The sequence below is a fragment of the Capsicum annuum genome, chromosome 5 (assembly GCF_002878395.1).
Source record: "Capsicum annuum cultivar UCD-10X-F1 chromosome 5, UCD10Xv1.1, whole genome shotgun sequence".
Classification (NCBI taxonomy): domain Eukaryota; kingdom Viridiplantae; phylum Streptophyta; class Magnoliopsida; order Solanales; family Solanaceae; genus Capsicum; species Capsicum annuum.
In genome coordinates this window covers 111,166,554-111,183,601 of record NC_061115.1, presented here as the reverse complement: position 1 = coordinate 111,183,601, position 17,048 = coordinate 111,166,554, and the positions used below count along the sequence as shown (strand labels likewise).

Sequence of the window (17,048 nt, the reverse complement as noted above, 5' to 3'; positions counted from 1 at the left end):
AGATACAACTATTTGTGGGTTTTTGAAATATTTTCTAATGGATAATAAGTTAGGGCTTCTAAAGAACTAATTTGAGGCTAAGAATAACTAGAGCGTAACCAATTTTGAACAAATCTTGGGGATATGCTTCACTAAAGACAACTAGTGTGTGGGTTCAAAAAAATCAACTTCAAATCTTAGCTAAGGCATGCTTGGGTAGGCTTGGTTAGGGATTTAGATACTAGTCTTTCAACAAAGTATCAAACTATCGCCCACAAATTCTTTTGAATACCTCATGGGTGTGGTCAATTAATCATCACAAGCCTCAATTGGTAATCCCTATTTCTAGTATGATGCCAAAAATATATCATTCCCATAATTTATCCTTATTTCTAAGACAATAAAAGGGAATAACGATTATCTATCTTATTGTTCACTACTTCTCATGTCACCTACATCTCTCTTTCAAGGATGATGTAGGATCTAAACTACCCACATCTTTCTTTCAAGGATTATGTGAATTTAGGAAAATTGAAGCTTTCACCAATATATTCCATTTTATACTTAAACATTTGTGAAATCCAACAACAATAGCTAAGAATTAAAGATCGCAATCACAACCCACACATACTTGCGCGCTACTCAAACATAACCCTAGGGGTAGATTTAGAAAATCATAAGGTAAATTAACATATATAGACCATGATTTCCAACAAAGTTATTCATGAAAAATAAAAAGAGGGAAAACCACACTTTACACTAATGAATCTTCAATGGAAGATGTCAAATCTACACTTTGGAGATCCTTTAATTAATTCTTTCTTCAAATTAGTGTAAAATTAAGCTCCAAGCTCCAAGTGATAAACCCTAAATTAAGGAAAGGAAAATAATGTAAGATAAAAGTTGGTGTGAAAAATGAAATAAAACTCCTATTAAAGCCCCAATTCCACATTTGCCAAATATTACAAAAATTCCCTTGAACTGTTCTGCTCTACTACGATAGCCATCCTTGGACCGCGATCACGACACCGTGATCACGGTATTCATATCGCGATCGCACTCCTCTTGACTTATTTACTGATCGCAATCGCCGCCCTCAGACTGCGATCGTGGTAACTGAGGGTCGACTTCTTGGCCTGCAATTTCAGTTTTTGTTCATTTTGCTCACATTTCTTCTCTTTCACCTTCGCCTTAGCATATTTTTATCAAGTTTCCTTGCTCATCTTCTTATTTAACTTTTACCTACACAAATGAGCATTAAGTAAGAAAGTAGCAACAAATCAATTCAAAAGCATGATAATTTGACTTAAAAAATGCTAGTAAGTTGTCAAATTGACGACTTATAAACACCCCCAAACTTAAATAATTTCTTGTCCTCAAGCAACCAAGAACAATTCAACAAGACAGGGTATTTAACTCAATTCCACCCAAAAGAAAACTATACTAAAGGACTATGCTAACAAAGCTCTACAAAGACATTCCAAATATGTCATGGCAACAAGTGAACCAAAAATTACCAATAAGCACATATTTTGAAGCAAGGATGTAAAGTTGTATCAAATGATCTTCCAAAACAACAAAGCATCTTAAGAGGAAACACAAAATCTTCAAAAAATTTCTCAATCTTCATAATGCAACTTACTTCACCTATTTACCCAAATCGAGAGTAAGAATTCACCTTCTACTCCAAAGTATCAATGCCGCTTACAAGCAAGAGTTAGCTCCACACACACAAAAAACATTGAAATTTCTAAAGGTACTCAAATAATGAAAGAATTCACACTCACTCTCACAAAGAAATTCAAGTACAATGAGTAGAACTATATGCTTTTCCATTGTGTTTTTTGCCACTAATGTAGACATACCTAGTTTGGAATCACCAAGGTATTGCGGGTCAAGATGAACATTTAAAGTGTGGGAAGGAATATCTATGTATCAATACTAAAATACCTCCTTCAATGCAATTTCTCGACCTCTTCTACCCCAAGATTTTAAAACTATCTACCTTATCCTCCTTCAAATCATTTCCAATATTTCCCTATTTTTTAGCATTTACAAAACAATTCAAAGCAACCATTTTCTTTCTTTATTTCTTTGGCTTTTTGAAGAGACTTCCTAACCTTAAGCGCTTCTTAGCCCCCTCATTTGCCTCATTTCTCATCACATTGTATGGGCTAGGCTAAACAACGTTGCCATCAAGTATGTCTCTTGTCCCTTAAGCACATGATTTGACCACCTTACATAAACCTTTCTTGGCTCATCTTAGCACATCACTTTAATCCTCCCCAAACTTAGGCTTTCGCCTATATTCCATTACTTTGAATCATTCAATGCATAAAAAGAGGTTAAGTGCCAAAAAGAAGATTTTAAAAAGGCTTAGGTATTTTAGTAAGGTTATTATTTCTAAAAGAAAGAAAAATGGGCAAAAAGGATCAAAGGGGTTAACTAGGGAAAAACAGTAAAATGAAATTTTTTCTATGTGAAGGGCCAAAATGGCCTCGAGCCATTCTCCAAACCAAGCTTGTCTAGGATTTCGCTTCGAACACACTCGAGGCAAGTTCTAGACTAAACAGATGTACGAGAATTATTCAAAAATCTCACCACACTTAGCATCGTACTCATTAATCTCCCAACCAATTTGAGTTTGAGCTTAATAAGTAACTCCGAGTCAAGGACTCATCCTTGTAAAGAGAGCCAAAAATAAAATTTAATGGTATCACTCAAAAGAAAGCTCAAAAACATCCTTGATCTTTTTTACAAAGAAAACTATATTTTTGGTTTTTTTCTCAAAATCATTTATTTCTTGCCAATGACATTTTGGAAAGTATTTTTGAACTTTTGACTCTTCCTAAATAGTTAAAGAAAAACTTAGGTGAATGCAAGGCAACATTGTCATTACACTTCATGGGATTCTTTTCTCACAATTTCATATATTATCCATTTAGCTCATAAAACACTCATGGCACCAATAGGAATACAAACGACTTTATACCCTTAAGAATAGAGTCACCCAATCTATAATAGGGCAAGGCAAGCATTCATGTCTCTCGAGTAATCTAGACTTCACCCGGACACTAATTGATCACACTATGGACTCAACATTAATGAACAACTTCAACCAAATACCACCGGTTATTCCACTTTTACGACCAATTGGACTTAAAACTATACTCTAAAAATGATCACGCAATGCCCCAAGAAAGTTCATATTAACCTTTACAAGTATATAAGGCATTTCTTTCTTATTGACATTTTAACAAATATGTGGTGTGCATGAAAAGTAAAAGCTTGAATAGATAAAAAAAAAACACATGTGAACAAGTCCAATGCACCAATTCATCACCAACTACACCACTTTTAATCATACTAATAAATCACCCACCACTCAATTAAGCAAACAAACCTCAAGTGGGTGTTTCATCAAACACATGGTGTGCACTAGTGTATAGAAATAAGAATTTTATAATTTAGCATTTGAGACGAGGCACACATTCAAAAATCTTCATCCCAACAACCACATTCTACCAAATTAAGCTCAAATATATTAAATTCAAACCAAAAGAAATCGTGATATATGATCATTATTTGTATTTTAAAGATCATACCTTGTAAGCTTACTTAAGAGAGGAAAATAATAAAGTGAAAGTCCAATATACTAATCCGGGATTTGATTCTTAAGATACCCATTTCAACTTGTGATATCACCTAAAAATACCTAAAAACAAGATAAAAATAGAACCTATAGCATTAGAAAACATCAAGAAAAATTTCTTGGGTTGCTTCCCAAGAAGCGTCTTAGTTAAAGTCGCGACACTACATGATTTATATCTCCATTCAGAAGACTCGAACCGGTGGCCAAACTTTAGATCAATACATCTTCGAGATAATTTGGGTAAAGGCGGGGACATAATAAAATATTTTCTATCTCACCACTTTGAAGATTCAAATCTTTTACCCAATTTCACATCAAACTTTCTAATAGGATCATTGGCTATTGGTGAGAGCATAAAAAATTTACTTGTTACACACCAAATTTTGCATTTATTGGCATTCGAGTACGGGGATTCATTTTGTCCTTTGCCCTTTTGGAATGGCAAATGATATAGGTTCAAAATAAAAGTACTCACTAAATTCAAACCTAAGATACAACAATTTGGGGTGTTCTGAAATATTTCGAATGGACAATAAGTTAAGGATTATAAAGAACTAATTTGAGGCTAAGAATAATTAGAGCGTAATCAATTTGGAATAGATCTTGGAGCTATGCATTACTAGAGGAAACTAGTATGTGGGTTCATAAAAATCAACTTCAAATCTTAGCTAAGGCATGCTTGGTAGACTTGGTTAGGGATTTTGATATTAGTCTTTCAACAAAGTATCAAACTATCACCTACGGACTCTTTCGAATACCTCGTGGTTATGGTCAATTAATCATCACAAGCCTTAATTGGAAATCCCTATTTATAGGATGATGCCCAAAATATATCAATCCCACAATTTATCCTTATTTTTAAGACAATAAAAAGGAAATAACTATTATCTCTCTTATTGTTCATAAATGCTAATGTCACCTACATCCGTCTTTCAAGGATTATATAGGAGGATCTAGACTACCCACATCCCTCATTCAAGGATGATGTGGGGTTTAGGGAACTTGAGGCTTTCACCAATATCTTCCATTTGTACTCAAGTATTTGTGAAACCCAACAACAATATCTAAGAATTAAAGCTAACAATTACAATCCCCACACACTTGCACTCTACTCAAATATAATCCCAAGACGTATATTTAGCAAATCATAAAGGAAATGAACATATTTAGATCAAGATTTACAACAAAGTTATGTATGAAAAATAAAGAGAAGGCAAAGCACACTGTACACTCTAATAAATCTTCAATGGAAAATGTCAAATCTACACTTTGGAGTTCATTTAATTAATTCTTACTTCAATTTTGTGTAAATTTAAGCTCCAAGCTCCAAGTGATAAACCCTAAACTAAGGATAAGAAAATAATGTAGGATAAACGAATGTGTGAAAATGAACTAAAACCCCTATTTAAGCCTCAATTCCATATTTGTCAAATATTACAAAAATGCCCTTGAAACTTTTTTGCTCTACTACGATAGCCATCTTTGGACCACGATCACGACACCGCAATAGCGATAGTCATATTGCGATCGCACTCCTCTTGACTTGTTGACTAATCGCGATCGCAATCCTCAGACCGCGATCGCGGTAACTGAGGGTCGACTCCTGGGCCTGCAATTTCAACTTTTGTTCTTTTTGCTCACATTTCTTCTCTTTTACCTTCTCCTTAGCTTATTTTTACCATGTTTCCTTGCTCATCTTCTCATTTCACTTTTACCTACTCAAATGAGTATTAAGGAAGAAAGAAACAACAAATCAATGAAAAAGAATGATAATATAGGCTTAAAAATGCTAGTAATTGTCAAATTGACGACTTATTAATTATTTCAATCAAATATTCATACGTTAGCTTGTAGTTGGGACATCGTTTCAGCTTTTTGTTGAACTAAAACTGTACTTCATGCAATGCTTCTCTAGGTAGTTTCCTAAAGTTGTTAATCTCATACCTTTGTGATAACATTTTGGAGAATGGAAAGAACCTTTTTGGAAAGTTGTTTTTAACTCCTTCTAATTATTGATGAAGTCATGTGAAAGCTTATTTAACCACTAGGTTGTTTCCCTATTTAATGAGAGGGAGAACAACCACAACTAGATAGCATTCTGTCTGGCTCTAGGTAGTTTATATGATTTATATATCTAGTAAAGTTCATTAAATTAATGTTTGGATCATCTCTAGCCGTAAATCAGAATAATCCTTTTACATTCAGTAGCTGAAACATGGTGCTTCTGATATTAATCTTAGCTCCTGGAGCTAGTGGTGGAGGGATAATAGCCATCTTGGCTCCAATTTCATCCAAGTCAGCATCATCTTTGTCATCAACATCATCATGAATAACTAGTCTTTGTTGTTGACCTCTGTGTCTTTGGGGCTGAAGATGATGGTTTACAACTGCAACATTGTAAACATTCTCCATGTTTTCTTCACCACTATATATTCCTGCATTTTTATTATTGCTTGCATTTCTAATTTTTAGATAGTTGGCTTTAGCCTAAGCCTCAGTAAGTTATTATAGCCTTGTTGTTTCAATCTCTTTTGTGTTCATCTTCCTAAGAGTAATTTCAAGCTCAAGGTAATAGGAAATCAAAGGTTTACTTTGAATTTGGGTATTAGGCATTCATTGACCTATACCTTATAGAATACAAAAACAATAAAAGTAAAATAGGAAATAAGACTAAGAGCTAAATAAACGCACTTGACTTAATCAACAGCTGTATTTCCAACAATGACGTCAAAATTTGATACACCCAAATTACACCTCTAAATTAATCTTTGAATAAAAATCTGTATTCCCATTAATGACGTCAAAATTTGATACACCCAAATTACACCTCTAAATTGAAGTATAAAGTAAAAGTGTAAAAACTGGAACTTTAGTATACAAAGGGATAATAGACTACAAGAAAGTCTAGTTATATCAAAAAATCAATGGAAAACAGTAGTAAACTCGGTGAGATAAAGACCAACCTTTAATCATGCTAATTTCCAAATCTAAGCTTCAATGAGTCGGTTGAAGATGTTTCATTAAAGACCAACCTTTAATCATGCCAATTCCTAGATCTAAGCTTCAATGAGTGGGTTGAAGATGTTTCATTTAGATCTTGCTCCTTTTCAGTGGTATTATCCTCATGCAGGCTCATTCTGTTGGGAGAAAGAAATAAATGGAGCTCTATAAACTCACATTATTGACTTAATGATTTTATTGAAAAGGAGATGAAGGGGTGTTCTTACCACTTGTGAAGATACACGAATACATTAACGGATAATGAAGAAGTCTTCTATGAATATAATTTCATGGCACTTTTGATAATTTTAAGAGTCGAGGTGATATATACCCAATCTATATAGTATATAGGTTGATAAAAATTTCAATTGGAGGAAGAATTACTCTATTTTTGCTCAGATGATGTTCATTAAAGTTGATGAACAACTTGAGCCAGAGAAGATATGCTAAAGATGAAGAAGATGAACCATCACTTTCCTTTGTGAGGTTGTAGATTTTTTTCAGAATTCTTTGTTCTTGTTTTCTTGTGTTTTTATGATTTTGTTTTCTTTGTTTTTTGTAGCAATGTGGACTTGGGATACTCTTTGGCTTAAGTCAATTGCCCACTTTTCATTGTAATAAATAGGCCACTGTCCCTCTTTAACTTACAAAAATTGCTAAATGAAAAGTTTTCATACAAGTTATTTATCATATCTCATATATTATTAATAATTTGATAGTGACATTTATAATTTTGTACAAATTAATTATAAAAGTGGTATAATTTCCTCTTTAAAATCCAATAACCAGTTATATCAGTGATGCAATTTTTTTTCTAAAATAAAAATAAGTATTTTTCCTCCAAATGGACCCATAGTCCATGTATATGTGTATATAAGTGCATGCGTGCCAATATAGGTATATATCATATAGACATGCACATGCAAAATGGGACAAAACCACTCTCTAAGCAACAATTACAACTAACCTAAATTCTATCCAATGCAAATTTCATAGTTTTGAGCCTAAAGTCTCATAACTAAAGAAAATATGAAATAAAATTGATATGACAGAACAAAAATATGAGGAAAATCCATTATACCATGAAATCCTATCCCAACCTAAACTAAGGATTCTTGATCTGAGGTTCAAACAAATATCCTACTCTAAGATCCTTGATTTATATTACTAATGGATGTATTTGTGCGTGGATATTTCTTAACTTCTCTAAATATTTTTATTTTTAGTGTATTTATTTTAATTTTATTAATGTTCATATCTTGGGGGTTGAGTAGATGGTATTTGATTAAATGCTTTACTGTAATATTCTTTAATTTTTTCTCTTAGTTTTTGTAATTCTTGTATATTATTTTGGAGGTATTCTAAATATTCTATATCTTTTGTTCTAAACTATTCAATTAAATTCTCTTTCATAAGTATTTCTGTCAATCTTATTTCTTCCATATCTTGTCTCCAATATTTTAAATACTCATAATCTATCATTTTATCCTAAAGTAGTTGTGATACAGCAAATTTCTTTGTAATAATTTATTCTAATTGTACTATATATGATATTAAATTCTAGGTTATCTATTTCGTTAATTATCATGTCTTTTTCATCTATGAATAATTTTATGTCTAAATCATATTCTAAACTGTCTTTTAATTCTAGTTGTTTTATGGTTTTGTTTAGCCAAATTAATCTTTCTTTTAATTGTTCTCTTCCTTTTCTAAGCTGGTTTCTATAATTAATTTCTTCATATAGCCAACTTTGTTTTTCTCTAACTCTTTGAATATATTCTAGCAGTTCTTAATCTATATAATATCCATCTGAATAATTATCTAGGTAGTAATAGTGATTGTCATCACTTAAGTACATTTCTCCTAACTCGTCTTCTATCTGATTTATATCTAATTCTTCATCTTCAATGTTAAATATTTTTTTCATATTATTTTTTTTACGTCTATAATTTCTATATCTCTAAGTATGTATAAAAAAAATACTTCAAAATTATCTGTCATTTAGGTGGGTTAATTAAATGTTTTTTCATAATTTTCTTTAGTTGTTTGTTTTAATCTTATTAATTCCTCTATATTTTCACTAAGGTATTCAATATATTTTATATCTTTGATTCTCATATATTCTTCTAAATTTGTTTTCATTAGTTTTTCTATTAATTGTATATTTTTCATATCCATTTTTCAATATTCGTAATTTATCATGGTTGATGTGTAGGTTTGGTATGTAAGTATTTATAAGAGTAGTTAGGTAGGTGAGGTATGTAATTTATTCTAGTCATAAAATATTTATCAAATATTTTTTTCAATATGATTTTTCTTATATCTACAATTCTATATCCTTAAGTACATACAAAATAAGTATTTTAAATCTATCTACCATTTCGTCAGATAAATAAGTATTCATTTTTCATATGATGCTTTTTCAAAATCTTCCCTTCAATCATACACGTAACAAAATATGATCATTTTAGATTACTATATACTAGATTATTCTTAAATAACATATTCTTCGGTCACTATTAGCATGGTAATCTAAATACTTTTCCCTTAAACAGCGCCTCTACTCTAGCTACTCCCTTATCATGGCTTTCTTGCCTCACCGGTTTCTCCTTTAGGATGGCATAGTTCTTAGGGATTTTTCTCCTTTTCTACTTTGCTAATAAACTTCTTAACATGCTATTTTTCAAATAATTCTACTATAAAGTAACTAACATGAACCTATTTTATCATATCATGATTGTTAGGAATTTATGAATTTAGCTATTCATATTCATAAATAAATATACCTGTTCTGGTAGGTTTGATAATTCTGGGTTTTATTCATCCTTAGCTTTTGCTTAGAAATATATCTGTTTTTTATTAAATATTCAAAAGTTTTTTGTTTACAAAGAAGGAGGCTTGCTTCAACACATGAAGACTTGCCTCTAACTGAGCAAAATGCTCATCTATTTATAACCTAAGAACGAAAGTGTGTATACTATTTTACTTTACACCTGTCCTAATATATCTTTACACGTCTCCTACTTAATAATTACATCTTTTTACAAAAAGTCTTACAAAGACAAAAAAGCAATTATAGCAAGTGCCAAAAAGTCAACAAAATTAAAAAGTCAATAGTTCCTATACATTATTTATGTAAAGGAAATCAAGAAAGCTATCTACATGTTGCTTTCATGATTTAATAGCTTGTATTTTATTTTTTCCATTATTGCGCCATTGTTATCTTCTAGCTGGCGTCCTTATCTTCTTGGTTGATTTTTTATTTTATTCTAACTGGACTTCTGGGATAATATTATCTCCTCTATTACATCTCAAACATTGATGGTCTGGATATTTGTGTCTAATTATCTTGTAATATCTTGTTAATAATCTGTCTGAAATAAATCTTTTTCTAATTGTTCTTGCAGTAGATTATTTTTCTGGGTTAAGTAACATCATTATCTATTGTCTTACATCTTCCATATCTGTTTGTCGTAGCTCTCTTGAATTTGAATAAATTATTTGATGGTCTCTTGAATAATAGCTCCATATTGGGTTTCCACTGATGTAATTATTTGCTAATTCTTGAATAATTGTAGCTAATCCAATAAGCCATTTATTTGTATAAAAGTCAGGTATCTCGATTTTGGGTATCTCTGGCTTCTATACAATATCTTTCGGTATAATCATATCTCTGGTTAATCCTATTTTTACAATTTGTATAACTAGTTTGATCTCGTTGTATAATATCTCTACTGGTGCAGTATAAAACTTTATATAAAATAGATTTCCTTTGGTTACTCTTTTATAGGTGGTGAATACTTTATGTAATTCTTCTATAGCTGTTAGTTCTTCTCCATCTTGGGTATATACAGTATTTAATAATCCCTAGTTGAAATATGTTTTTATTAAGGTTGGATTGGTTTTAGGTAGTGCGATTAGCTTGTTGTAACCTTGTAATTTTTGGGTTATATAGTTTGTGTTTGGTTCTTGAATATTTGTAGCTCTGGAGTTGAGGTTTAGAAAAGTTTGTACTTTGTAGATATTTTCTATATATCCTCGGGCTATATGATTATAAGCCTTTTTATCTTGATTCAAACTATCTCGATATGTGGTAATTTGTGGGGGTATGTACAAGGGGTCTTTTTGTATTTTTGGTATAAATGGTTTCTCAAATATCTTATTCATGTTCATGTTCTGATATCTAACTCCTTTGCTTGTACCTGCAATTGTAGATTGATAAACGTTATGGGTTTTATGGAGTGTTCCAACGTCTCCTTTTAGCTCTGGAATTTTAATGTCTTTCGATCAACATAGCTCTGCACATTGCTGAGTTATCTGATTTGTAGCTTTAGACTTCAATTTAACTTCATTAGTCTTTAACTTTTCTATTTCATTACCCATACTGTCCACTTTCATTGAAAACGTAGTTAGGATTTTGAGTATCTTTTCTAAAGCATCATCTTCTATTATATCAGTTTGTGTAGCTTTGTCCTGATATATAATCTACAATAACATTTTTGTTAGTACTAATTACTTCAATTGTAAATGTAAAATTTAATATATTTAATACTAGTCTTCGAATCTCATTCGTTGTAACTGAATTTTGTATTTTCTTTGTTAACCACCAACGTACCTATGTATTATCTGTCCGTACAATAAATTTGTTATATACAATATATGACTCAAATGCTAATAAATATTTATATAATAAACATAATTCTTTTCTATTTATTTCCCATTTTATTTCTGTTTCATTAAATGTACCTGAGTAGTATCTGCAATGATGTTTTAATTTTTTTATTTTCGTACCTATATTTAAGTACTCCTCCATAACTATATTCACTTGCATCTGCTTCTACTATATATATAAATTATTTATCTTCGTCTGAGAATTGTAATTTTGGAAATTCTATACAAAGTATTTTTATTTTCTAGACTTGTTTTCTATCTTCTTCGTTGTAATTATATTCTACGTCCTTTTTAAATTTTTTCTGTAAAGGATTTAGGTTTTCTTCTGGTTTTGGTATATATTCTCTTACTTGGTTTACTAATCCTAAAAATGATTGTAATTTCTTTTTTGTATCTAATTCTTCTTTTGAATTTATTATTTTTTGTGCTATATCTTGTTGCAATTTTACTCCACTTTTATCTATTTGTATTCCTAAAAACTCTATCTGGTTTTTCTGTAAATTGTTCTAATAATTTTAAATGTTTCTCTTTAGTTTTTGTATATAGTAGTATATCATCTATGTATACTATACAATTAGGTAATTGTTTAAAATAACTATCCATAAAATGTTAATATCTACCTACTGCATTTTTATATCTAAATGGTAATATGTTCCATTCATAAAATCCTTGTGGTGTCGTAAATACGGTTAATTCTTTAGAATTTTCATCTATTTTAAATACTGATTTTCAATCAAATTTACTAAAATAATTATATCCTTGTATTTGTCTTATTTTTAATATCTTTTTTGGTATTAGATAATTATATGTTAAAGTTTTTGCATTTAGGTTTCTATAATCAATAACCATTCTACTTTTTCCTCTTTTTTGTTCACTATGTTTATTTACTATAAATGCTGGATTATTGTGTTTACTATTGCTTTTTTGTGTATACTGTTTTTCTAATAATTCATCTATATGCATTCTAAATTCTTTTAAATTGTCAAAATTATATGTTAATGGCTTTTGAGTTATTATGCTATTTTTATCTATTAATTCAATTTTTATAGTAGTTTTATGTTTTCCCCCTCCTCCTAATGGATCTTCACTATAGAATTGTCTTAATTTTTTCTTTATTATTTCTACTTTATCTATTGAAAATATAGTTATTTCTTTTTTATTTATCGAAAATACAACTAGTTCTACTGTGTCTTCTGTATTTTTTATATTTTCTAACTTTTGTATAATTTTTTCACTTCCTTCTATCCAATCAGTTTTCTTTCTTATTTTATTAGTAACTCTTTTTGCTCTTACTTTCTGTTTACATGGTGTTGTAAGCCACCAATCTGTTTTAGTTATTATATGTGAGTATAATTTATCTAAAAATGACATTTCTAAAAGCATATCTTTTAATGTTAGTTTATAATTATAGATTTCTTCTATTGTTATTATTTTATTCTATATCTGTATTTTTATATTTTTAGCTTTATATGTAATTAAGCTTCCTTTATTATTAAATCTTTTGACTACTATTGGTGTTTTTAATTTATCCCATTTACTTTCTGGTAAATAGTTGTATCTACATAAGTTTGCTTCTACTCCTGTATCTATCATAGGTGTATAATACCTATTATAATATCCTTCTACTATTATTTTTATAAGTATATATATTTTCTTATCATGTTAAAGTTTTTTTATGAATAATCTTTCTTTATTACATATTATAGATAATTGTGTATGTTCTATATTGTATGGTTTTACTTGTTCTAACCATTTTATTCCTAATATTTTGTCTGCTTTTTGCATTTCTTCTTTTATTTTAACTTCTATTTTTATTTTTCCGACTCTTATTATTATTTATTTTTCTATCATATCTTTAATGTTTATTAGACTCCTTGGTTGATTTGGGCATATATCACTATTAGATTTTATTTCTTCACTTTTTACTAGATATTTTGCTATATAATTTTTTTCTTGTCCTGTGTTTAAGAGTATTAATTATTCTTTTTCATTTATTGTTCCTGTTATGTAATATTGATTTAAATTAACTGTTGAAGTTGTTTCATAACTTGTTCTTTTTTATGAGCCTGATGATTCTGATTTTTGATGAGATATTCTTTTTGTTATACTTATTCTATCATTTTATTATTTCTAAATCTTCTTCTATATTTATGTCTTTGTAACTATAATCATTATTATCAATTTTTTTTACAAATTGTTCAAAAAGACTTTCTATTTGTAGTTTATTAATTTTATTTTTTCCTATTATTTTATTTTTTGTTGTTAATACATATAGATTTTTACATCTTGCTGTAAATATTTTACTTCCCGGGGTTAGTTCCATTCCTGATATTTTTCAATATAATACTAATGATTTATCTATATTTTATCTGTTATTGCTACTGAATAATTCACACTTATTATAAATTTAAATTTTTGGTATATTAAATTTCCTTTTATGGTTGTTATTTTACTTTTCTCTATAAGTTTTATAATTCTATCATCTGCTAAATATAATTCTATTGGTGTATCTAATCCTTCTCTAAAACATGCTTTTATCAATATCTTTGTTCCTCTAAGGTGTATATATTTTATTGGGTTTTTACTTTTTATATCATTTATTTCTTTATTAATTATTCTTTTTGTTACTAGTGATATACTAGCTCTTCCTTTTGCATATCTACAATCTATTATATGTTCTTTTTGGCTTACTACATAGTATTCTTTCTTTTTTCTACTAAATATATTTTTTACTGTTGGTATTTTAAATATTTTTTCTACACTTAAGTCCAACTCTTTTCCTTTTATTTCGTCAAATATATTACTGTCAAATATTATTTTTTTGATCTATTCCTTCTTCATTTAAATATTTTTCCTTTGTTATTATTTTTATATCTTCAGTTATTTGGTTCATTTTTATATCTTCATCAGTCATTTGATTCATCTAATTCACTATCTATTTCATTATCTGTTTCATTTTTCGAAATTTCATATATACTATCTTCACTTTGCTTTATCCCAACTTTTTATTATTTTAGAACTAAATGGTTCAGGTAATTTACAAAAATATAATCTTCTTATTTCTTTACTTTCTTCTACATTATATGTTTTTTTATAATAATATTATTTAAATGCGCACGTATACTCATCTATATAACACATATTACATAATGCTAATTTTAACATGAAATTCCTATTCGTAGCTCTGTTTATTTTGCTCTTCTTCTTCTATTGTTATACTACTAAATTCTTCTCTTATAGCTATTTCATATTTTTTCAATATTTCTATTGGTAGTATTTTAGTAGGTATTGATGTTCCTTCTATTTTATTATCAAATCTTAGTACTTTTTAACTTGCTTCGGCTAGGTTTAAAACCATAATTTTATTGTTCCTATTAATGTCTTTTTTATATATTTTGGTGTATTTGTTGTATCTATTTTATTATCTAATAATTGTTTTGGCATGTATCCTACCCATAGTTGTATTATTTTATTTGTGTCTATTACACAGTCTAAATCTAAAAAGTTGTAATTAATTATTTGTTTTGGTGTCCATTTATTATATTCATCCTTTGGATTATATCTTTTAAACTTATTTCGTAATTATAGGTTGGTTTTGATGTACTAGGCATTATGTTTTTATCTGGAGTATTTACTTCTGTATTTATTAGTTCTAGGTTTTCTTTATTAATTACTTCTTGTTTTTCATTAATTTCTAGTTTTCCTATGTTTTCTAGAATTTCTGTATATGTTTCACTATCTTCCGAATCATAATTATCTGTTTCTTCAGCATCTATTGTATTTATTTCTAATTCACTGGTTTCTCGTTCTTTATTTTTTATTTCTAATTTTTCTTTAAATTAATTTATCTCATTTAATAATTTTTGTTCTTTATCTTTTTCTTATTTTTCTTTTTGTATCTTTTCATATAAATCTTTTAGCAGTTGTAGTTCTTTTTCTACTTCAGCAATCCTACTATTTTTAGTTTCTTCTATTTTTCGTATTTCTTCTGTGGTTTGTTGTTTTATTTTATCTATTTTCTTTTTTCTGTTTATCTCTTTATTTCTCTTTCTATTCTTACCATGGCTGCCAACTTATCTTCTAATTTTAATTCTTTTTTTCTAACATTAAATATAAATGTTCACCTATTTTCTTATATCTTCTTTCTAAATTAGAGAATACTATTTTTATTTTTAATCCTTCGTGATTTTCATATGTTTTTTCATCTATTATATATTCTTCTTTGTTCATTTTATTTAAATGTATATAGGTTATGTTGATATATATATATTCTAGACTATCTATTGTTGATTCTAAATTTGATATTTCTTCTTTTTGTGCATTTATTGAGTTTTTACTAACTACGACAATTATGTTATATTGTAGTCTTTCTATCCTTATTTTTAATTCTTTACCTTTTTCAGATATTATTTGTTTTAATTCTTTATATTTTTGTAATTTCTGTACGCTATTCATCTAAACAATATTTATAATATTTTTGTGGATATCTAAATCTAATTTTATCATAATTAATAAATTAATCAAATAAATCTAAATATATACTACTTCCGTAACTTTAATTAGCATAGACTTTGATACCATTTAATTAGTCTTTTCCCTGCTTTTAAGTCTGGTACTATATCATTTTAAGAACCAAATAGGGGGTTTTATGGGATTAATTGATCTTCAGTTGATCTCCACTCATTCTTCTTATTAAGCTTCCGAAAACTAGAAAAGTTCTCTCAAAGAAAGAAAGCCTAGGGTCTCTTCAAGTACCTATCTGAAGTTCTTGTCTAGAAAAAATTAGTAATGAGGTATGTGGGATCTTCAATGAGAGTTTCCTTTTGCTCTCATGTCCCATTTTTTAAAACTTCATTATGAATTTCAAGATTCTAATTTAGGGTTAAACACCCAATTGTCCTAATTATTGTGAATATAGTTTTAGAAAGGCATTCAATTGATTAAGTTCTATTTTTAGAATGTATGCATGATTTTAATAGTATTATATTAGTTTGTATGCTCGAACCATGATTTCACATGATTTATTATTGTTTAGCTTCATCGACTCAAAATTTAGCATGAATAGTTCCATGATATCAAAATTTAGTAATATTTTTTTATGAAATAAGTATCATTCTTTATTTTCAGCCATTAATTTTATCTATTTATGACCAAAAAGTAAATATAATTTGTTTTGGAGTAGTATTTAGCACTATGAGTACAAAAGCTTAGATAATCCAATTTCCAGGACTACATTTCCATTGTAGGACTAGAGTTGCTCCACTAATAAGGTCAACTATTTGGCATAAAGGGCCCAGTCATAGATCCACATCAGACAGATTCTATACCTATTGAAGGGTGTAGGGCACCCTCTAAACCGAAGTTATATGTTGGACTTTATGATTCTTACATAGTTTGTGTTATTTGTAAGAAAATCCCTGTATCAACTTTTATTTATATTAAATAACTTACGATTTCACAAATTTATAACTTAGATATGGTTTATCTCTCATCACAGAAAATGATTTAAGAATTATAGTTTGGACATGCATTTTATGATTATAACTCTTTCAGATTTTAATCTTATTTTCATGATATCGATCACTGCATAATTTAATGTTATTAGCATGATCTTACAAACTTAGTAAATTCAATAGTACTAATAACATACCTTTCTCATGTACTTTATCCTATCATAATATAGATTTAGGTGCTCGCTCCCAGACTTGTATCTTGTTAGCTCAGTAAAAATGTTCAACATACCAAC

At 28.8% G+C, this 17,048-nt stretch overlaps 1 long non-coding RNA gene across 2 annotated transcripts; it reads right to left on the bottom strand.

The window, feature by feature from the left end:
* Nucleotides 1-644: 644 nt before the first annotated feature.
* On the bottom strand, nucleotides 645-7,249 carry LOC107852990. Of its 2 annotated transcripts, none has more exons than XR_001669627.2 (3): nucleotides 6,859-7,249; nucleotides 6,595-6,768; nucleotides 645-1,221 (listed from the first exon to the last, which is right to left on the bottom strand). It is a non-coding gene; the product is annotated as an uncharacterized LOC107852990 (long non-coding RNA). The 2 variants fall into 2 exon arrangements; XR_001669626.2 differs by lacking the exon at nucleotides 645-1,221 and adding an exon at nucleotides 4,860-5,346 and having other exon boundaries at nucleotides 6,859-7,248.
* Between the last annotated feature and the right edge of the window lie 9,799 nt (nucleotides 7,250-17,048).